The 20,524-nt window shown below is 30.9% G+C and overlaps 1 protein-coding gene across 1 annotated transcript in view; it reads right to left on the bottom strand.

Moving 5' to 3' along the window:
- LOC145329338 (uncharacterized) overlaps positions 1 to 20,524 on the bottom strand; it is a 125,965-nt gene that overhangs the window by 1,227 nt on the left and 104,214 nt on the right. The gene's annotated exons all lie outside the window — the stretch shown is intronic.

Below are 20,524 nucleotides of genomic sequence, written 5' to 3' on the forward strand. Positions count from 1 at the left end.
AGGGGCTCGGCAGCCGTGCCTCAGCTGCGACTAAGCCTCAAGTTTAAACCCGTTTAAATGCTTTGAAATATGGGTTATTTTTGGACTTCCAGCGGATTTTCAAATTTGCAAAAAGAAGATTCAATGAAAAGAGAGAGAGAGAGAGAGAGAGAGAGAGAGAGAGAGAGAGAGAGAGAGAGAGAGAGAATGTTAAAGATAAAGTATAGAAAAGCTTAAATATATTTTTAAAGTTTAAAACATTTAAAGTATTAAAAAACTGTATACCCTTTAAGAACTATCTTTAAAAGCCCTTTTCAAACCCTATCCTAATCCTCCTATTGTTTCTAAACTGTGATTCAAATTTCAATCAAAAGGATAAACGCACGTAAAATTTACTGATATGGCCGACAAAAAAAAAGCCTATTTTGGCAAAAATGGCCAGAATGAAGACTCTAAGGGTAAAGAAGAATTTATAAACCAACCATTTGATTGGACAACCTTTGTCTAAAAGATTAATTCGAAAAAAAACACAAATCCTATATGCGTTTTAAGCGTTTAAGAAATTGTTATCGTTTTTATAGCAGATCTATGATATAGATGTATATACAGACAACTACCTCTCTTCCTTTTTCAAAGACCTTTTTCGTCGGCTTCTAAATTATTTTCTGCTACTTGGCTGTGTTAATATAAGCGACACCATAGGTTGATTTTCAATGACCCAATAGAACGGTTGCACAAGATGATTCAGTTATTTAACCCTTTCTCCCTCAAGTGTTTTATTGTAATGTCTTTATTATGACGAGATTCTGTTAGTAAAGTATGTTGGGTGTTGATTCTGAATGCTATTTTCCTACTTCCTTATCATGTTTGCCATTTAGACATTTTTTTACTTAGATAACAAGCACAAAAGGAGAGCAGCATTTATATGTATAATATTGTATGTTTACAAATGAGTAGATATTAAAGTAACAGTCTGTTTGTTTGTCAGTCTGTTTGTTTGTACCGAAGGATCTCGCTAATCAATGAACCGAGCGGGTTCTCCTTAACAGGATAACTTCTCATAGGTCCCGGGAAAGTTTATAATTATTTTGAGGGAGGGAACCACCACCCTCCTAAAAGAAATCACTAAAATTCGTAATTTTTAAAATATTCTCGCTTTTGCGTAGAGACTTGAACGCAACATGGATAAATATTTCAAATGAGATATTTTGAAGAAAAAAAAATATTTACAGTGCCACTAGAGGCCTCTATAAATATATCAATAAATGGATAGATAGATATGAAACTGATTAGGCAAAGAGTGAAGTTTATAACCCATAAAACAAATCTCTAGACGCAATCAGAACAATCTTTGAGTCAGGGGCGTGCCCAGGATTAATAAAAAGGGGGAATTATTCCCTATTTCTTAACTTGAATTCCTTATTTTAATAGTTTTATACCCCTGTCTTAATTTTGTAATAATTCTTTTAGCTTTAATAACAGCCAAATCTGCCCAAAAAAGCACTCAGAGGCTAGAGGCACTGCCCTTACTTAATAAATTCCTTTTTATTTTTGTCAAAGTTTTATTCACATGCAAGAAAACAATGTTTAGAATGTTTACATCAGGAATATAAAGGGATAAGACAATGGCCGATAAATTGATGTACATCACCAATGACGATACACAAAATTACAGATTGATTAGTGATTGAAACGTTTGAACACTCATTTTCATAAACAACATATCAAAATTTTATAAAAGTTCCCCAATGTCATGAATCAGAAAACGTTATTTATGGGCACAAGTATAATAAACAGCCCAATGTCCCCTCCCGCCCTGGTTTGTATGCTTAATAGAATAGAAGGGAGATTTATGCTGAAACCCAAGGACACTTTTTTTTAACAGGGATAAAAGATAGGTAAAAAAATCCATGAAAATTGGATATATACAATGTTGACTTAAATAGTACATTTTTGCTATCAACAAGCAGTTTTGAATTGACATTTTTGATATATCGACAATAGGTTATCATTTAAAAGTGTTGATGGCTGAAAAATTGTAGAAAAAGGAATGGCTAAAGATTCAAAATGCAAAAACATGTATGTTTTAACTCCTATTTTTTAACATCTTATTTAGAGCTAATGATCTTTTATATTAGTACTAGCGGCTTCTCCCCTAGCCTCTAGGGGCTATGCCCCAAGAGGTTTAATCAAACCAATTAATCGTATTTTAGATTTATAAGAAAAATGAAATTTATTTTTATTTTTGGGGGTGTATTTTTTATTTTTGGGGGGTTGGGGGTGTCCTACCCCCCCAAAAATAGTTATAAACCTTCCCGGGACCTATGAGAAGCTACCCTGTAAAGGAGAACCCGATCGGTTCAGCGGTTAGCGAGATCCTTCGCTACAAACAAACACACAAACATACAAACAAACAGACAGACATCGTTCTACTTTGTATTATAGATAAAAATTGGATTACATGAATAAAATTAGAAAAAAAGTTGTGTTTCTACTAATTCCTATTTCCGTGACGTTAAGGGCCTCGTTTTTATGTGCATTTTTCGCAGACAACTAGACAGATGGATAGATGCAAACAAACCTGAGGTGGATTCTTAAAAAAATTTGCCCCACTAATCGCTTAGTGGAGCAAAATTGTTAATCCACCAAAATCACATTAAAAATCTACAAAAATTAAACAAAACTATAGAAGGGTTATGATCAAAAGATTTTAATTAATTTTTGTAGATTTTTTATGTGATTTTGGAGGATTTTTTACGAAAAACAACTTTGCCCCACTAAGCGATTAGTGGAACAATTTGTTTTTAAGAATCCACCTCTGCATGGTAATATATTCAGGAAAGCTAAAAGATAGAATTGTTGTAGAATATACGTTGATATTATGTCATTGAATTGTTGTCAATTTATGTTGCTAACATATACATCACATCGTCCATCCAGTAGGAAGGAAGGGGATGGGGTTAAGGTAGTAGACGGAGGGGGGGCGGGTCATTATTTTAGCTAGCTTAATAATCTGGTGAAAAATCAAAGTAATAACCATTGCTAAATAAACTTTAACTTCAAGATGTTTTAATTTAATTGTAAATTCAATATAATCTATTGTTTGTTTCATAAAAAGCTAAAAAAGTAAGTTTAAAAATTAACTATAAAGCCTTGGACCCTTTGCCCAAAAAATTTCATCGTTTTCGCCCAGACAATGCTTAAATATTCACAAGTAGGCCTTTTAGGCATTTTCATGGAGTGTAGTATCCATAGAATTTACTTTGGCTGTAACTTACAGAGCTTGGTAGCCGTGCGTCAGCCGCCTGTAAGCCTCTAGGAGATCAACCGTTTACGATTATAAAAAGTCTATAAAATGGAAAGTCTAAACCTAACCCTAATATGGCAATATCTCTCTTAGAAAAAATGTTTATTTAAACTAAATGTGGATTTTATCATCCTTGTTTTTAAGATGGACTATCCTTTGAAAAAAAGGTATTTTATATATTTAAATAATGACAATCCTCTTATAAAAGTAACAGGATATCAATCTGTTTGTACTGTAGGATCTGCTAAACCGATATGGTTCTCCTTTACAATGTAGCTTCTGATAGGTCCTTGAAACTGAACAACTTTTTTGAGGGAGGTTACCACTAACCTTCCAAGACAAAATGCAACAAGAACCTCCCCCCCCCCCCAAAAAAAAAATCTTTTTCAAAACTCAAATTAAAATAGGTGTCGTCTCCTTAACCATGTATGTAAATTTAAAGTTATGACACTAATAATGCCAAGAATCGAACACATCACCTCTCCAACAGTAATCGCACGCATAAATAACCCCTTAATCCCAGCTAAAAAGGCATTTTATAATCAATCAACATTATGGTTAGCGCCAGAAAAAAAACCCATTAAATTCCAAACTTGTAAGGGACGCGACAAAAATGACATTAATTCAACCTTCGATAAATTGTTTTGTCCTGCGTTTCTTTTTTCTTTTTAACTGCAGACGTGGTGGGACAAAGTGACTAAAAAATCAGCCATGTGACGTCATAAAAATGATGGATTATCAATCTCTTTTTTAGGGATTATCTTTCCAACTTCTTTTCTCATCTCCCTCATTTTTATGACGTCACAAGGCTGATTTTTGAGTCACTTTGTCCCACTACCCTGCAGACATATAACATTTCGATTGCCGCCCAGTCATTGTCTCGAGTGGCGCCTGTATTAGGGCCAATATATTCCCAGCTCATACCAATAACGAAATTAATTCGGAAGAAAATCACGAAACCTATACGTGTTTTTCAGCTGTTGTTGGGGGGCAACACATCGTAAAATTGACGACCTCTCCATTTGCCCCCCAAATATTATTTTAGATTTATTTTGCTTGTTGGTTATACCTTATACCTGATATATTCCCACTAAATCTAACTATTAATGTTACACGATTTTAGATTCTTACTCTGGTTTATTAAACTTTAAAATGGTGATTTCTTGAACAATTCGGCACAATGTGAAGTAACTCCATAGTTCAAATGCAAATTCTATGGAATTATTTGTTTCTGTTTATTAAAGTACTGTCGTCGCTCATAAAAATTATATTTGTATAGCTTTGCTGTTATGAATTTTATTATACTTTTTAAAAGCGAAGCTTTTCTATAATTAGGGTCGGTCCGTCCGTCCGTACGTCTTTAACGGTAAGCTTTTTTCGTTAATTTAGGCATGTTAGAATTGTCCTATCGATTTCAAACTTTGCATGGTGATTCCTGTAGTAGTTAGGTACGATTTAGAAAGCGTAGCAACTTTATAATCGTTACTAGAATGTCAGTACGTCCATTTTAAACATGTTGATTTTCAACTTTTTTAACAACATAGTTTTTATCAGATAAAATTATCTAATTGACCTGATTTTTTAATACTGATTCCTATGACAACAAAGTACAATATTATAAGCGAAGAATCTCTATAATCAAGTCCTAAAAATGTAAGTATGTCCATAAACATTATCCTGTATCTAGCAGTTTTTCAACAAATTTACTTTTAATTTTGCTTCGACTCTTATATATTTATATTCTGATTATTCAGTTCTGACACTATACAAGTCTTAATGTCCGTTTGTCCTACTGTTTCAGTGCTTCGCTTTTATGGATATTGTCATCCTTGTTGTATATTATTTCTTTAGTCTGTTGGTCAACACCTTACAAGGGCGAATATTGAAAGGAAATAGTTTATCTTTGTGTGTTCCTTCATCCAGCTAAAAAAATGTCTTTTGCAGAATAGTTATTTATCGCATCGTATTATAGACAGCTTTCTGTAGATATTAAAATAAATAAAAATATAATATTAACATCAGTTTTGTTTACCCCGAGAGGTGGAAGGCTGGTATTAATCTTATGTTTTCTTATTTATTATTTGAAGAAAATCATCTGTAATACGATGATTTACATGATTTTTCAGTATGGCTGAGAACCAGATCAAATCCAGCGGATATTAATCGGTTTCGAAGCCATACTGGAAGGAATAATTCTTGCCTAATGAAAACGAACGTCTATATATTCGAATGGCAAAACAAATATTACAATGTTTACTCTTACTCAAATAAATTCAAATACGGAAATATATTTTGAAACCTTGAATTTAAAAAAAATAAGTCATTAAATAAATAAAAAAAACGTATCGAAGTACGGTCTTAATATTGGTGTTGGAGGATTTTTTGTTTGTTTGTTTTTATAGTAGTGTAAATTTATTTATGGCTTCGCCTTTAGCTTTGAGGAGCTTTACCCTAGAGATGGCTCCATTTTTTTTTTTTGGGGGGGGGGGGGTGTTACAGGGGCAATTTCTCTGGGAAGGGTGAAGGAAGTTATAAACCTTCCCTGGACCTGTAAAGAAACTTCGCTGCAAAGGAGAACCATATATAGGTCCTGCAGTTATTGAGATCTTAAGCTAGAGACAAAAAGAAATAAATAAGGATAAGTGTTTTTCCTTCAGATATTTTTTAGTTAAAAAGAATCTCCTATAAAAACAAACTTAAAAACTGCTGTGGTCCAATAGTAAGCTTTGAGACTAGGGGCGCATTTTTGCAAAGAATATATTCAACATATAAGAAAAAAACTTCACATGTTCTAAAACATCATAATACACCAAAAATGAGACAGAAAAATAAACAAACATACATTGCAATCCAAAAAAGGAAAGGCCTACATTTTTTTACGGGCATAATTCTAGGTTTTATTTTAACGTTGTTGTCTTTGTAAAAAGAACTCTATAAACAACAAATGCATTAAAATAAAGTTAAAATAAATGACAGAGATAAGTAAATTGAAGTAACTTTACCCAAATTAAAAAGTTAATAGCATGATTCAGCAGCCGAAGTCATATTGCAGCGACCGACTGCCAAATTTGCCAATTTGAAGCAGAACTATTATGTCAATCAGCCGTCTTAGATCTCGTTACTTTTTCCCCTTACAAATTTACTTTTTTTTCAAAGTGTATGCCTTTAAGGCCCATTTGGGCCACTGGGAGAGCAATCACTTGTAAGTATAAAAAGAAGTAAACTTTTTCTGTCTGTAGCGAAGGAACTCGCTAACCGCTGAACCGATATGGTTCTCCTGTACAGGGAAGCTTCTTAAAGTTCCTAAGATGGTTTTAGGCTATTTTATTTTTATAATCAAGTCTTGGTATAGTTTTAGGCTATTTTTCAGCCCTTCCATATCCCTTCGAATATAAAAACCCTAGATGCTAGGGGTGCAACCGCTTGTTTATATATATAAACGTATCTTTTACTTATTTACTAAGTATATTTGCGATTAATTTTATTTAATGAAATCTTCCAATTTTTAGCATGTACAAAACGGCCTGCTTAATTGCTTCAAGATCCATGTCAGATCTATATAGGAAATAAATGTCTATAAACGAGCTCAAGTTTTCCAAGGAATATATGATTAAAACTCATAGTTCTCCAATAATCCATAATAAACTCTCATTGCCCAGAACGATAAGACCCATTATTTTACTTTATTAAAAATAAATTCATTTTTTTCATTTCATGTTGCTATTTACCTTATATTGATGTATTTAATTTCTAATCATAAAAAAGAAAATTTAAATTTATAATATGATAAATTTAAGAAAACTATGTTTTAAAAGAATTCGATTGTGGCGACATTTTGTGTGTTCAAATATTAAACTAAAATTGTAATCATCATCATTAACCCTTTGGTGATGGTAATGTAAAGAAAAAAATATAATTTTAAAAAATCTTTTAAAAATCATTTAAATTATTAAATATTTACTTTCTTTTAGATAGTAATGCCGGGTGAGGAAAATAGATTTATTGAGAAATAGATATGCATATAGAAAACTAGCCAATAGGGAGATAATTATATCGAGCCAACTCTAGTATATTATCTATAATACAAAGTAGAACGATGTCTGTCTGTCCGTCTGTCCGTCTGTCTGTCTGTCTGTCCCTTAAGATCTCGGTAACTACTGAAAGGATCGGATTCTACTCTTCTGGGTATATACCTATTGGTCCTGTGGTGGTTTTAAGCTATTTTCTTGGGGGGTGGGACACCCCCAACCCCCCAAAAACAAAAAAATCCCCCCCCATTTTTTTCTTAAGATTTCCTTGGTCCTTTAACGAATTTCGCCTTGATTTTTTTTATCACCTCTTGGGGCAAAGCCCCTAGAGGCTAGGGGCGAAGCCGCTAGTGTATATATTTTTCAACAAAAACTTAATGTATTCGACCAACAACTATTGTTTTAAAATTATTTTAGATGTTATGGGCGTATGTATTGTTTAGTACCAATATACCAATTGTTTTACGCATGTGTGTTTTTATGTTTACGCAGATACTTTTAGTACAACAGGAATTTTGGGGTATAGTCCCTTTCGTGGCAACGCCTCCTAAGGGGCATTTCGTCATATTTTCACATTAGTTTTTTTTTGGTTAGGTGATTTTTTGAGACAGGCGTTTTTGAGAAAGCGTTTTTGAGATGACCCAAAAGGGTTGGGCGATTGGCCGCGCAAAGTTAGAGTCCACTGCAGGAGCTAGAAATAGGGGAAAAGCTACTGTGAAAGTACGACGAAACGCTATTAGCTATTTAGTTACAGTGTAAAATATTATGTATTGTATAAACATATATGTAGGTATTGTCTATGAGCGTATATATTTATTTACGTCTACAAAGGTTAAGTATAAAAAGTTCTTCCTTGCGAAAACAAAGCATTTAAAGATGTGCATATAAACCAGCAATCTGATAATTGTAGCAATGTCCCTTTTTTAGGGGTTTTACGTGGAAAACTTTGTTTTTTTTCTGCTGTTAAAATTCAATTTCTTAACTTTTTAGCAACAAACCCTTTAATTACAGAGTTAAAGTATAAGATTTTTTTAGCTGGAATTAATAAACCTACAAAAATTGTTTAAATCTTTAACAAGACAAGAAATGTTTTAATATTTGATCAAATACTTTTGCTGCGTTTAATGTATCCTTATAATAAAGTAACAGGATGTTTGTTTGTTTGTTTGTACCGATGGATCTTACTAACCACTAAACAGATTGGGTTCTTCTATACAGGGTTGCTTCTCATAGGTTCCGGGAAGGTTTATGACTATTTTGGGGAAGGCTATCACCACCCTCCTAAGAGAAATCACAAAAAAATCTAATTTTTTTTTTACTTGGAGACTTGAACGCAGCAGCGAAAAAAACTAACATTTAAAGTGCCACTTGAGGCTTCTAGGGGCGTAGCCGCTAGTATATAGTTAAAGAAGTGAGAAAAAGTTTTCAACAAATTGAGATTCAAGTGTTTATTAAAGTTTAATTTGATGAAATTTGGAGATTTTGTTGGGGCAATCTTCAGGTTGATTGGAGTTTTGGATATAGCAAATAAAAAAAAATTATTACATCAGTTCCCAAGTTTTATAATAATGTATTCTTATTTGTTAGCTTAACAACTTTGAGACTTCAATTCAATTTATGATTATATTATATTCATAAAAAGCATTTGTCCATTTTTTTTAACAGCTAATTGTCATCAATAGAAGGGGCAGTTTTATGTATCATCATTGATGATGTACATACATTTATTGGCCATTGTCTAATCCCTTTATATATCTAAACTATTTTATCATTTTAAAAACTTTTAACTTTTTGTTATTACTTATAAAGCTGTTTTATTATTATAGAGTAAGAAATTGAAATATTTTGACATGATAAATCATAAGAACTAAACTAAATACACGTAAGTAGCAATCAGGAACTAAAAAGATAAGACAATGGCCGATAAATTGACATACATCCCTAATAATAATACACAAAATTACAATTAGTGGTTGAAACGTTTGGACACTAATAAATTAATCAACCAATCAAAACTCAGCATAAGTCCCCAAATTTTTTGAGCCTATAAGTGAAATTTTAATCTTCTATTGAAATATGCCTGTAACAATGCTTAATATTCAAAAGAGCTTTTGTTTTTCTATTTTATATCGATTAGTCTAAATTTTAAATAAAAATCTAAGAAAATACAAATAAAAATATTTTTATTTTCTAATCTGTTAATTTGTCTATTTTGTATCAACATTTAATATTTAGCATTTTAATAGACATACTTTAAACTCGGTTCTAGAAGCTAAAAGGAATACGAGTAAAAGTAAAAGTTATGATAGTTTTATATCTCATCGTGTTATAGACAGCTTTCTGCGGATATTAAAATATAAAATTATAATATTATAACCAGTTTTGTTAGGTCCAAGGTGCCGAAGGCCCAGGCAAAAAAAAACTGGAATTAATTAATTATTTTATGATTCAAATTTTAATATTTGTAGAAAATTGTCTTAATACGTGATTTTTCAGTATGTCTGAGAACTAGTTCTAATTCAGTGGAAATGAACCGGTTTCGAAGCCATACTGGATGAAAATTAATTTATGAAACTATGAAATTAGACAATCTACCTACATACATCCTTTAATATAAGTAACTAAAAATGGTTAAATAATATTGATGCCCCCCAACGACAGCGGAAAATAATTCGGAATTTTTTCAAATTAATTTCGTTATTGAAATACAATTTTTGGACAATTCTAATGGATTTGTTACTTGGATCTTACACCAGAATTTCATGTACTCTAATAAAGTGAAACTTGTAGATGGCTAAAATAACTATCCCCTCCCCTTCTACTGGATGAACGAACTAAACAGTAAGTGATGTCAATGTTAGCAACCTAAATTGACGAAAACTTTTTCCCTGTCATAATATCCACGTATATTCTACATCCATTATTATTACATTATTAGTTTATCCTGATTCCCAATCCCTTAGAGCCGAATAATAATTCTTTTGAATTCACTGTTGTTAAGATATGTTTGTAAAAAGTGACGTTTTATATCATACATAAACTTTTAGTATCGTTGAATGAGGTAGGGGTATGTGTTCTGAAGAAAATTAAAGAATTATATGAAGAAAAAAATTGTTAATAGTTATTTTAATCTTATGATTGTACATTTTTATATTCGTAGAAAGCTGGATATAATACGATGCTAGACATATTTTTTTTCGTATGGATGAGAACCGGTTCCTATCCACCAGATTCGAATGAATACGAGAAAAAGGTTTAAAAGCAACATGTTTAAAATTGACCTCAGGACTTTTTATTATAGAGTTGCGACGCTTCCTAAATCGTACCTTTTGTATTAAATCGATAGGACAATTCTAACATGTATAAATTAACAAAAAAGCTAACCAAATTAAATGTTTAAAAACTTTTTTTCCCCCAATGTTAGTTGAATATCCACACATTTTCCCAATGGTAGCTGAGTATCCAAAAATGACCCCAATAGTAGCTGAATATCCACGTGAATACTCAGCTGGTATTGTGCCCTCTTTTCTACTTGAGCCTTGAACATGAAGGGAGAATTAAACTAAAAGAAAAACTATGTTGACTTAAATGTAAAAATATATGATTAAAATGCTAGCGGCTGCACCACTAGCATCTAAAGACACGGTAATTATAGGGTTGTCTAAAACCATACCCTGACTTATTTATAATAAATAAAATAGCCTAAAACCATCGCAGGACCTATAAGAAGCTTCACCGAAAAGGCGAACAATTTTGGTTTAGCGGATAGCGAGATCCTTCGGTACAGTACAGACAAAAAAGCTTACTATTTTATATAACAGAATAAAAAAAGCCAAAACCTTTTTTTCACTAGGAATAAAATTATCAATTGTTTTTTAACTACAACATTTTTATTATTATAAGAAATTTAAAAAGCTAGTCTATGCATTAAAACATATAAAACAATAGAACAATAAAATGGCAGCAAAAATTAAGCGAATCGTTAAGAAGAACTACGCCTTTTGGCAGCCCTTGGGTTTTGTTATTGATTTCAAATTATCAGCAAAAAAGTCAGTCTCAAAGAAAGGGTCAGCTATTCTGTTATTTCAAATTTATCTCTAAGTAAAAGTAGCAGGATCACTGTCTGTCCGACTGCTGAACCAATATGTTTTTTCATTACATTGTAGCTTTTCATAGGTCTAGAGAAAGTTTATAACTTTTTTTGGGATACTAAACAAAAATATATTGGGGGTGGATTTTACTTTCTCTTTTTTTAAACTAAAATAAAAATGAGGGGGGGATGGTCGAAGTCAACTACACGCAACCTCTAGTGCCCCTAGAGGCCGCTAGGGGGCCTAGCTAATAATGATTAAGAAAGAAAATGTAATGAATTTTGGGTTAAAGTTAACTATAAGCATAAACATCGTATGAAGCAAATGAATCTAAAAAAATAAAATGTAGATGAACCAAACAAAATTCATAATTATTTCAGAATACTTTTCATTTTTATACATTCTATATAAAAATGACATAGTTTGTCGTAATAATAATCATTTCAGCTGATTTTTTCTATATTCATTGTACAAAAGACTGAAATCTATTCCTAACAATCACAAAAACATTGGCTAAAACTGTCATATCATAAAAACCTTGGCGTTTTTGTCAATAATAGATAGACATATCCTGCTTTGTTTGTCGGTCTGTACATTTGTCGTCCATCGGAAACGATTAAAAAAATGTTTTGAAGATCATATATATAATACAAAGTAGCTTGATGTCTGTACGTCTGTCCGTCCGTCCGTATGTCTGTCCCTTAAGATCTTGGTAACCACTGAACCAATTGGATTCTACTATTTAGGGAATATATCTACTGGTCCTGTGGTGGTTTTAAGCTATTTTCTTAGGGGATTGGAAACCTCCAAACCTCCCAAAAAAGCAAAAGAAAACTTTATTTGTTTAGGCAGTTAGATTTAAAATGTGGTGGTTGCAGCACCAGAGGTACTTTATCTTTTTAAATTACCTCTTGGGGCAAAGCCCCTAGAGGCTTTGGGCGAATCCGCTAGTTTGTTATAAAATAACCAAAACTAAAGAAATAAAAAAGAGTCTAATATTAACTTTCTAAAAAAAGTAAAGATAAAAAACTAGATTAAAGTTGGTTTTAAATAAACTTACAGATAATCAATGAAAAAAAACAGCTACGATTTAAAAAACTATGGAGAGATGGGACATTGAAATATAAATTACACTGATACCCAAAGTTTTATAAATAATGCTGTTTTATCGTTGCATCAAAAACTTTGGGTACCCACCAAATTTAGATTGGTTGGTTTATTAACCAGCAGTGTTCAAACGTTTCAACCAATTATTGAACTATTCAGATAGAGAATTTTATCATCTTTTAAGATTTCTATGACTTTATCGTCCATTGTCTTATCCCTAAAGATTCCAATTAAAAAACTGATTTATTAGAATGTATGAAGTACTCTAGTTCCTTTAATGTTAATATTTTTGAATTAAATATACAGAAACTAGGATGACAGCATCCATAAAAGTAAAGCTCTGAAACGGTAGGACAAACAAAAAATAAACACTCATAGAGTGTCAAAACTTAATAATTAGAATATAAATGCATTAAAGGCGAAAAAAATTGTAAGTAAAGTTGTTAAAAAACTAAATACAGTATAATAATTAAGGACATACTTACATATTTGGGTATTGATTATAGAGATGCTTCGCTTATAACATTGTACTTTGTTGTCTTAGAAATCAGTATTCCAAAAATCAGGTCAATCGGATTATCATGTCAATGAACCCGGTATTAGTGTCTTAGAAATTATCTTAGTGACGTAAAAAAAATAGGATGTGTCGATACTACTAGGATTTTTAAGAATTGTTAATAAAGGCCTGAAATCAAGATTTTTTGTGCTTTTAAAAAATATTAAAAATATTTCTAAAAATTCTTCATTATTTTTGCTCACTTTTAAAAAACAAAATCAACTTTTTTTTTATTTTTTTTTTATAAAATTATCTTTCAAAATTGAAATAAGATCTATCAGCTGATATTGTACTTCTTACATAACTCAAGAGTTGACTTACAATGTGTAAATATTTTATAGATTATTTAGCAAAATAATAAAAAACCTATATGTAATTTCGTGATTAATAATTGGCTTAATCTTACATTAAACATTGAATGATTTTAAATAATTTTCAAATATTTGCTTTTATAATTATACTTATTGTATAAACCCTTCATAAGTTAGCGCAAAATGCTATATATTTTATCACATATGAGCTATTTTTTAAGCCAGCTTTTTAGTCAAAATTTCAAACCAATAACAATTAAATCAAAAGATATTAGGTTAAAACTATATATAAACGAGAGTAAAGAAATAAGATATTGCTATCAACAACAACAAAAAAGGGTTTTGTCTAGTTTTTGGTAAAAATAACGCATATTTATCATTTTAAATTAAAGCTATCTTTTCAAGATTACATCTATAAATTCGTCTGTATTTTCTAACTTATACCTGTTTCCATGAAAAATCAATTGATTTTCCATAATAATTTTATTTCTATATTAAATTTAGAGACAGCTAATTTTTCTTTAAATATAATGAGATGTTTATCAGAAATTTTTAATTAAGCATAATAATGTATATATAAAAAAGACAATTACGAATAAAAACAAAACAATCAATTATTAGATTATTTATATCAATAAATTTAACGGAATTTGAACGTAATTGTTAAAAAGCTAGCTTACACAGTTTTGCCATTAAAAAATAACCTTCTTTATGAATGGTACATTCTAACAAGGGTAATGATATCCAGTAGAGCAACATATTTAACAAATATGTCTTTAAATAATCAGTCTATTTAACAAATATCTTTTTAAAATGCATAAGTTATATTACCTCTCACAAGATTGTTTAGTCCTTTGACACTGTACATAATTATTATTTGATTGATCTATCCTTAATTTTTATTCATATTCAATTTTATTGTTTGTATATAAATATTTAATACCTGTATTATAATACGGTTATTATTTTTTTTTGCTATGTTTTTATAAAATAAATATCTAAGCAAATGTTACCAATTCTTATAATTATCTGGAATTGAAAAGAATTACTTTCATTCGGTTGCTAAAAAGAGGAGAAAAAGAAATGTATTGAGTCAGATAGTAGCCTTAACCTGTACAGCTTTACATTTATTTCATAGATAAATTGAAATTGAAATTAGATAAAATTATTAATTGATTTTAGATTATTAAACAAGACATGTTAGAATTATCCTATCAATTTCAAACTCTTCATGATGATTCCTATGACAGTTAGGTATAATTTAGAAAGCAACTCTATCATTGTTAACAGAAAGTCAGTACGTCCATTTAAAACATGCTTTGTGTGTTTTTTTGGCTGCTTTTGAAGAAAGACAACTGAAATTTTTAGTGAAAATGTCTTTTAAGGGGTGTTTTAATGTATTTTTTTTACAGTAGCTTTTGATGGATTATTTTAGGTTAGGTTAGGTGATTGCCCTGCAGGGTTAGGAAAATGGCCCCGCATGGATAGAGCCCCCCCCCCCTGCAGTGGCTAGAAATAGGATAAAATCTACTGTGAAAATACCAAGAAACGTCCCTTAAGAGGCATTGTCATGAAAGGGACTATACCCAAGATATATGTGCATCTACTTAACGACTTCCAAAATTTGAGGGTGCCCTCAAGTAATCACCCCTTCCCCCCCCCCTGCATCTACTCTATACATTATTTTGTCTGTCTGACTGTCGGTCATGCTTAAAAAACCTTATTGTTGGAGAAATGTTATTTTCACGACTGCTTTTTTAGATAGCCAGCTGTAAGTTTTAGTCAAGATACCTTATATTTATACAGATCTGCTCCATATATTTATTGTCTGTCTGTCTGACAGATATACTTAAAAGGACAATTTAGTTTTAAAAGAAAAAAATTTAAAAAATGTTGGTGGTTTTTTTTCTAAGCGCGTGAGGGTGCAGGTACCCTATCCTAAAATAGTTATAAACCTTCCCATGACCTATGACCTATGTCCCTGCAAAGGAGAAGCATATTAGTTAGGAAGATCCTTCCATATAAATAGACACACACACACAAACATTCTTTTACTTTGATATAAGGATTAGCATTTTGTTACTGTATCCTATTACTAGCGGCTACGCCTTAGAGGCCTCTTGGGGCACTTGAGGAGGAGAGAGTCCAATTTAATAAACCAATTTATTTTTCTAGATTTTAAAAGAAAAAGACAAACAAACAAACAAAGAGACAGACAAACAGACATCCTGTTACTTTATTATATCCTATTATATAAATTAGTAAGCTAAGCTTTTTTTGACTGTAGCAACGGATCTTGTTAACCGCTGAACCTAAAGGGTTCTTCTTTACAGTGAAGCTTATTATAGGTATAGAGAAGTTTATAACTATTTAGGAAGAGGGCTCTCCACTCTCAAAAAAAAATAACACTTAGAAAAAAAGTACCATCTCCGCAATTTTACTTCTTTGTTTTAAAACTTAAATTGAAAATTGGAAGAATGAACTTTCCCCCTTACCACCCTAAAAGCTTCTAGTGATGTTACTGCTAGTGATAATATATTATAGTTTTTATCAACATAATATGCGGATTTTAAGAAAAATTTAATCAAATATGCGGACTTTTTTCAACCTTTTTTTGACAACATTTATTAGACATATTAGAATTATACTATTGATTTCAAATTTTGCACGGAAGTATGTCCTTTTACTGTATGCTATATTTACGCAATTTTGCAACAAATTTATGTGCAATTTCATTTAGACTTCAAAATTAATATTCTGCTTATTAAGTTCTGACACTCTAGCTATTGTGCGTTTGTTCTACCTTCTGATTTTTGTGCTTCGTTTTTATGGATGTTGTCATCCTTGTCTAGAAAATACAAATTTATTAATCTATGGTAGAAAGTACAGAGAATATAAATTATTTCCTACATTTTCTTTATCAATTATCAATTATCAATCACCTCTATTATCCATCTCTTTTTTAGGGGTTACCTTTCCCACCTCCCCTCTAATCCCTCGTTTTTAGTTACGTCACTAAGATAATTTCTAAGACACTAATACCGGGTTCATGTCAATTAAAAATTTGTTGTTAAAATAGTTAAAAATTAACATGTTAAAAATAAACGTACGGACATTCTGGTAATGAGTTGCTACGATTACTAAATCGTACCGAACTACTTCAGAAATCACCATGCAAAGTTTGAAATTAATAGGACAGTTCTAACATGCCTAAATCAACGAAAAAAGCTATCCGTTCCAGACGTAAGGACGGACCGACCCTAATTATAGAAGAGCTTCGCTTTTAATAATGATATAGGAAGAAAATAGAGAGATAGAGAGAGAGAGGTAGGGCAACTGTCTCCAAAAATAAAATAAAAATACATCAAATATAATTAAAGAAGTAGAAAAAAAGCATAAACATTTTAAATGTCTGTTTTGAAAATTAAAATGAGCCTTAAAAATGTGTAAAATGAATTAGGATGTAGAAAATGAACTATCGCGACAACTTTACAATATTTTGTACGTATGTCTTCTACTTTTCAATTTAAAAAAAAAGCTGAATGGTCTAGGACAGAAAAACCGTAGGGGGACAAAGTGACTAAAAAATCAGCCATGTGACGTCATAAAAATGTGGGAGATGAGAGTGAAAAAAAACCTAAAAAAGAGATGGATAATCCCTTATTTTTTATGACGTCACATGGCTGATTTTTGAGCTACTTTGTCCCACCACCAGAAAACCAAATAAACTGTTGGCCTTTATGTCGAAGGCTTTAAGAAAAAGTGGCAAAATCTTACATAATATCAAAATGCATTAAAAGTGAACCCAACTTACAAAAAATACAGATAAGCTAAATAAAAAAGGTTATAATTTTGAATTGTTAACTACTTTGTAATCTATGGACATAATTATTCTTGTTTTCCTAATTTTTTCCGCAATGAAAAAATCATCTTCTCTGTTTTTTCCTCTCCCCATTAAATGCAGGGATGGAACAGTATTTTATGAAAAATAATGTTAATACATTAAATGGTTACATAGGTTAAAAAAGGCATTGCTGTTAGTGAGCTAATCGGTTCGAGTTAATTACATCACATCGCATCATACTAGAGACGTTAACTATTGGGTATAGAAAGCGTATAGAATTTTGACCACTAATAAACTTTCGAAATTATTTTTTAGGTTAGGTTAAGTAAGTGTGTTTGAAGGGATAACACTGTAGCAGAAGGGATAAGTATTTCTAAGGGGGCTACAAAATGCTTTTACAAAAATGGAAAAAAAGAGGGGAGGGGGTGGGATAAGTGGTCCATTTATAGTTATGAGTGAAAACACCAGTTATTTGTAATGTTAAAGACGAAGAAAGTCGCTCCAAAAAATCTGACGTCATAAAAATGAGGGATGAGAAGAGGAGAAGTGGGAAAGAAAAGCCTTAAAAAAGAAATGGATAATCCCTCATTTCTATGACGTCACATAGAGCCACTTTCTTCGTCTTCTGTAATTTTCTATTTATTTTAAAGAATGTTAGTCTTGCCCCCATTGGTTTGATGTGGGTAAAGGAAACAATTTAATGATTCACGCATCCTGTCTCAAATTTTCTTCCTACTTTTTTTACATGGAAACAAACGACAATCAAGAAAAGTGTTTGTTTGAATTCTGTTTATCTAGACTAAAACCTGCCGCATCAAAAGGACCTTGTAGCAACATATCGATTATAGATATGTTAGTTTTATAAAATTGCGCCTAATCATCCAATAAATCATTATTCCAAAAATTAAATGAATAATTATACAAAATTGTTAGGGAAAAATGGATTTATGTAAAGATTATAGAGCCATTATTGTACCTAACTCTTACAGGAATCACAATGCCAAGATAAAAAAAGATAGGATTATTCAATCATGTATAGCAATCGAAGCTATAAATACTCAATTGAAAAACATTTTTATAGAAAAAAAGTATCATGTGTTTTTTTATTCTTCCTTTTTTACTAAAACTTTTTCCTCTTCTATCGTTTTTGAGCCACATTACACGGATTAATTATGTTTATACAAAAAAGACAAAATACTACATTTTAGCAATTTGTTACAAAAAAAAAACATTAGAGTAAAACACTAGAGGGAGAAAGGGTTAAGTATCTGTATCTCCCCATCGCAACCGCCTTGTGCAACCTTTCTATAGGGTCATTGAAAATCAACTAATAGTGTCGCTTATATTTACACAGCCAAGTAACAGAAAATAATTTAGAACCAGACGAAAGATGTCTTTGAAAAAGGAAGGGAGGTAGTTGTCCGTATATACATCTATACTATAGATCTGCTATCATGACACTAAAGCTCATAAATTATGCTTTACGTGTATTTCTTTTAATATATTCATTAAACTATAAGATAATTCAAATAATCTAATTATCCTACCTGATTTCTAGGTTTAGTTTAGATGCCAAAATGATGACAAAACAAAAAAGTTTCACACTCATTAGGTTTCTTAGTGATAAAAAATAAGAAAATTTTAAAAAATCGCTAGTTTTTTAAAACCACATAAAAGCAACACTACAACACACAAAGTATGTGTGTGTGTGTGTGTGTGAATTTGTGAATGTGTGTGTGTCTGTGTGTGTGGATGTGTAAGTTTGATTATGTGTAGCCTAAGTATGATTAGGTTTCTGTGTGTGCTTTAGTGTTATTTTGAGTACTTGAGTTCTGGGGGGGGGGGGGAGAAGGAGTGATTTACCCCAATATAAAAGAGCCTAAAACCTGACCGAGGCCAAAAAATTGGAACTCGCGATTTTTTTTGTATGGATTGTTTTGAAAATTAGTCAATTTGTGCCTTTTTGTATATTAGATTTCTTGTAACTGCTAAAATATTATAAATTAAAATATCTTTACTATAAGCCATAGGATGCCTTCTTGCTACTAGCTGTCTTTGTAAACATAAAGTACTACTGTTGGAGCCAATCAAATATTTTTACCAGAAATCTAAAGGGATAAGACAATGGCTGATTAATTGATTTACATCCCCAATGATAATACATAAAGTTATCCCTTTTGTAATTACAACTAGTAATAAAAATGTTTGGACACTTAATTTAATTAAAAAACTAATCAAAATTCAATAAAAGTCACCAAAGGTGCTAAGCCAACAAATAAGAAAATGTTATTATAAAATTGGGGACTATTGTAATTAACAGCCCAATGTCCCCTCCCTCTCCGATTTTACTCTCTTTTTTTCTCCCCAAGCCTCTAACATAAAGGAAAAGGGTAAGGCTTTCAAGAATTCCCAAACAAAATTAAAAAAAAAAATAATTTGGCAGGTATTAAAGATAAATCCCTAAATATGACTAATTTTTAGTTTGTTTTTAAATTGTAAGAAAAAGGGTTTTAAAATATGTCAATGAAATGAAAAATTGGTAAACTTCCTGATTTACTTGGACCCAAGTTATACAGTAGGAGCTCTACCTAAACTAAATACTTATATAAGCAGGTTTAATGATAGAATACATCAAAAACAAAAAATACTAAAAATTATTGAATATTTATGCCTCTCCATGTGAAGGATGAAGTCTTAGATAATTAGATAAGATCTTAGAAGATGTTTTTTGGGCTTTAATTACCACACATAAGATGCTTAATAGTGTACACAAAAAAGAGCTAAAAATTAAATAAAATTAGCTAAGATACCTAAATATTTAATTGCTTAAATATGAAACATAAAGTAATAGTTATTTATTGCATCATATTATAGACAGCTTTCCATGGGTATTAAAAACGTAATTATATGATTAAAACCCGGGTTATCAAAACTGTTACTGATTTTATGATTTTTATTTTTATAATTGTGAAAAATTATCTCTAATACAATGCTATAAATGATTCTTAGTTCTAATCCAGCGGATATTAATTGGTTTTTAAAACCATAAAGGAAAAAGCTTTCTCGCATCGTATTAAAAACAGCTTTCCGCGAATATAAAATTTACAATTTGTAGAAAACTGGATATAATACGATGCTAGACATAATTTTTTCATATGGATGAGAACCGATTTTAATCCACTACATATTAACCAGTTTCAAACCAAAAAAAATTGGCTTTTTATAATTTTTTAAATTTTTGTATGCACATGGAAAGCGGATGTTAAAAACATATTTTTTCATACACATGAGCTTTTTATTC

This window comes from Acartia tonsa, chromosome 10 (assembly GCF_053477335.1).
Source record: "Acartia tonsa isolate MP-2025a chromosome 10, ASM5347733v1, whole genome shotgun sequence".
NCBI lineage: Eukaryota > Metazoa > Arthropoda > Copepoda > Calanoida > Acartiidae > Acartia > Acartia tonsa.